Raw genomic sequence first — 4,767 nt, forward strand, 5'->3', positions numbered from 1 at the left:
TTCTTATCATCTCTCCCAGATCTCATAGTTGAGATATTATGAAAATAGCCCTTTATCCTTTGATACCTTTAATTTTTGTAGATCAGATCTAAGTGATGTGACCTTCTTTATCACATCTTTAGAGAATAGCTCTACCAATCTATCATATATATCTCTTTGATGTCCCCAATACTGCTATATAGGGATGGGGGATTTTTGACTGATTACATAAGAATCCCTTGAGCCCTTTGATCGCTTTCCATGGATTCAGAGGAGACCTCTCCATTGATATGTTCAATGACTTCACCTTCTTCGAGAACTATTTTTATCCTTCTTTTCCATGCAAGGAATTTCGATGACCCGAACAACTTATAGATGTCCTTGCAAACACGAAGTCATTTTACCAAATTTATTAAATAATGAAAGATAACTTACTTGAAAAGTGAAGATGAAATCTTCAACTTGATCACTTTGATGATGGTTGAAGAATATGTATTATTGCTCCTTTTGGATGATCTTCTTCCAAATGAAAAACCCTTCTTCAGTGAGAGGAGATTTCTCCTTTTATGATGACAACGCCTTTAGATCTAACTCTCTTTGTTGATGGCGATAAATGAGGATGTTTTGTTGCTTCCTCAGATGATATTCTAGAAGGATAAGGAGGGGATCCTTGCTGTAACGATAGGGAGATTGCATTATATCCTTGAAGATGATGATAATTCCTTCTCACCTTCAAGATACTTCGACTTGTCTTGTAGTGTATATTAGAAATTCTTCTAGGATTTCGATACTCTCCAAGATGTTGTAATATTCAATTTTAAAGTAATTTGAGCTACCTTGCTTTGTAGATAAATTTATGAGGGTCTTTGTGGTCTTTTGATGATGACTAGAGGACCCCAAAAATAATTTGTTGTAGATGGCTTCTTCAATCTAGGGTTTGATTCTTTAACGTAGATCTCGATCTTTTTGCTTTGATAACCCTAGACTTTATTTGATGCCTTTCTTGAAACTCAGTACTTGAGTGTCTGTTTGATTAGATTCCCTTCCTTTGACTTCAGCATCTTAGCTCTGATACCATGTTGAGAAATCTAGGGAATTATCATTAGGTGATTTCTCTTCCATTAGTGATTATTTGTGAATGCTTTTTACTTGTTTAGATTAGGATCTTCTTCTTGTTAGATTATTAGTGTTCTTCTTCATCAAACAGTAACCAATGCATAAACATAAATAGATAAGAGGCACAGCATGTAGGTTATGAGCCAGTGCCAAAAACTCTTTGAGAGGAAAACTCTCACAAATTCTTCTTATAGAGATTCCAATTGACGAATACCAAGACCAAGACTCCTTACCTAGTAGCCTCTCCAAGACCAAGACACATGTCTGTTTTCCATCTTCTTGTCTTCTCTTCCACTTCGACCTTATTCATAGCATAAACTGATATCATCTCTTCTCATGACAATGAAATTTCATGTCATCAAAAATACCTTACTGCACTTGATATAACACCGAGACATAGGTATTGTAAGGTAACATCTATACTGTGATTATATCCACCTCATAGATTATTGTCACTGTGATCTAAGCTTTGTTGCCTCTTTAGAGGGATCTGATTTCCCTTCAACACTTTGTTATTCCAAACTATTATCTCATGTGTCACTACCCATCCGAAATAAAGAGAGAGATCTGAATTTTGTTGACTGAGATCAACTCCTCACTTCTTCGTTGTTGTACCTTCCTCGAACTTTCTTCTGCACTATCATCTAAACTATATACTGTGACTGCCCATCTGAATGTAAAGGATAATCTGAACTTCTATTCTTGCGAATTCTCATAGATATGCGAAGTCTGAACTTTTGTTGCCACCAAAAACTTCATAGAGATATGACCGAAATTTTGTCTTTGTGGACTGGGCCGAGGTTGCTATTTATAGTTGTTGGTGCATATTAATAAGCTGACATGATACTTTGAATAGGTGTGTCTTCTTGAGTGAGTCGACATGAGTTCCTTTATTCATCTTGAGGCCGACATAGGAAAAGGACTGTGTGCTAGTCGTTGGAGGGCTATTTTACTAGATTACATTTGACATGACATTGACTCTTTGACAAATCCTAAGGCTCTCAATGGGATCCATCTAAAATAAAATCACTTGCTCATGAAACCCATGAAGCAAGGCTTACAATAAAAAAATTATTTTATTCATTACATAATTTACAAAAGTCACAATTCCATGTCACTATAAAGACCGAACCTAGTTACATTTTACAAAAATTCTGACAGACGAACAAGATGTTGGTATTTTGGAAAAGGCCTTATCAAGAGGGAAGTTCAAGTTCCACAGTTGCAGGATAGGGGTGGTTGATAATCCCTTTCTTGCTGAGAGGGAGTGTTGAAAAATGCAGCGAGAAATTCTCAATTTGATTGTGCCTTGATTAAATTGAGGAAATTCAAATTTCCACATCAACAAACAACTTGGATGATGTTAACATGTGTGACATAGCTTGTGTCATTCATTTTACTCAGTAACTTCGAGTTGGAGAAGTTAGATTTCAATTCTCAATTTGATTGTGCCTTGATTAAATTGAGGAAATTCAAATTTCCACATCAACAAACAACTTGGATGATGTTAACATGTGTGACATAGCTTGTGTCATTCATTTTACTCAGTAACTTCGAGTTGGAGAAGTTAGATTTCAGTTATGCATGTGTGATTTCTAATTTGTAGCAATCAAGGTCAGTTATCTTAGGTTGTTTTCAATTAAACTAGTTCCAACTTTTGGAGGAACTAGTGGAATGTCAGTTAAGCAGTGGGACTTCAGTCAAACTCAATGATCATCCAGTTAACTGATCAATCGGCCCAAAATATCTAGTGCATGCAGAGAATTAGAGTTACCCAATTTAGGTGGAGATTCCAAGGCATTGTAGCATTAGTTGTAGACTAGTCTTGAGTGTACAAGTGTTGCATGCAGTCAAAGGATCAACCTAAAGGAATTGTGCAATATCCAGGAAGCTCTACTCGAAGGGATCACATCTCGTTAACTTATTAGCAGAGCCTAACCTTGAGGGAATCGAGGAGAATTGACCCCGTAACGTCCATTAGCAAGGTGCTTTAGTGACGAGAACTCAGACAACTAAGCTAACCCTAGTCAAGAATCGATAACACAACAAACTTTTAAAATTCTAATTAGTTGATTCAAACAACAATAATTGGTGCAAACATAGGAGGTGACATATGCTAGCACATTTCTAGCATCAACATTAAAGAGACTGAGTCCAAGAATACACCAATGAAGGTGAGGGAAGAAAGGACCAAAATTTCATAGATGTTATTAAGAATGTGATCCCATATATACAATAAATAAAATGTGACAATGACGCTCAATTCCTCACAAAATTAGTGCAAAGGTTAATCCTTACTAGAATGAAATCATTTGAAGTTGATTCCTACCCAATATGATGATCTAGAGTGAAACCAACCACCTACCAAGAAACCAAGGGAATCTTGAAGGAGAAAAATTGTGTTGAGCAAGTTTAAATAGAGAAGGGGAAGTAAATAAGAGATCAAAGGAGGGAAGAGGGAATCGTTGAGGTAGGATATAACTAGTTCTAGTGAAAGTGGTCCAAGTTGGTCCCGTAAAGGTATCATAAAGGAGTGATATTCATTCAACTTTTTAAGTCCATCTAAGGTTAGACTAGTTTCCTTAAGCTACTAAAGAAAGGTTAAAGATACAAATGATCCCTACCTCAAGCATCTAAAGGATGGAGCAACACTAATTGCACTGAGATGATAGGGACTGGCCAAGAAGAAAAGGAGTGGGGAACTCACATAAATTCCCCTTGAGTATGCTCACATTTCTAAAGAGAAAAGGAGAGTAATACTAGAGGAGGAGTCTAACCTACACATGTGAACTTTAGACGTGAAGTGGGTGGAGGGGATCCATAAATGCATGAATCACATAAAGAGTATGATGGAAAACTATCATATAATTAATAAGAAATTTAGGGTTGAATTTGATACAAGGATGCTCAAAGCTCGAGTCACCAATTTTGTTTTTTATGAATAGACCCTAGGAGTTAGATGAAGGAGGAATGCAAGGAGGAGGAGGAGGCTTGGCTTCATAGGGGGGACCCTTCACAGCAAAAGGCCCTATAAAGGAAAACATAAACAAGACTAGGGGTTGACCCTACATGGTAGACTTCTACACCAAGAAGAACGGTGTCAAGTCATGTGGGACCATGTGGATATTCCCTTCATAAAGAAACAAGAGTTCCCCCCAATAGTTTCATGTGGCCACCATCATCACATCAAACCAAAGGAATCAAAGAAAGTGGTCGTAATCAACCTTAGTGTAATACTCAAGGACCAAAAATTAGTTGAGACTATCTTAGACCTAGGGGTTAGTCTGAGGTCCACTACCCCAATGGACTTAGTCTTGGACTTGTTCAAACCAATACAAGTCTAGGCGACTAAACAAAAGTTGGTAAGGCCTAGGGCATGAGGACAGGAGCAACGATAAAGGTAAGGTTATATCTAGTATTTACACCACTTGTTTGATGGTGATATCTTGATATATATCCACATGAAGAAATGGGTAGATATGTTGATCTTTTGCTCGACATCAAACAGAAACTTAGAAAGGTTGAAGGAAATACAAATGCATTTCAAGGGTGTAAGCTCTATGGAACTTTCCATCAAGGTTTAACTAAGAACTCACATCGCTTGAGGAAAAAACATAGGACATACATAATGGACATTTTAACACTTTGATTAGACAAGGATCCTATAAGGAA

Source organism: Pinus tabuliformis, chromosome J (genome assembly GCF_031772625.1).
Source record: "Pinus tabuliformis cultivar Carrire ecotype Pingquan chromosome J, CPIR1, whole genome shotgun sequence".
Classification (NCBI taxonomy): Eukaryota; Viridiplantae; Streptophyta; class Pinopsida; order Pinales; family Pinaceae; genus Pinus; species Pinus tabuliformis.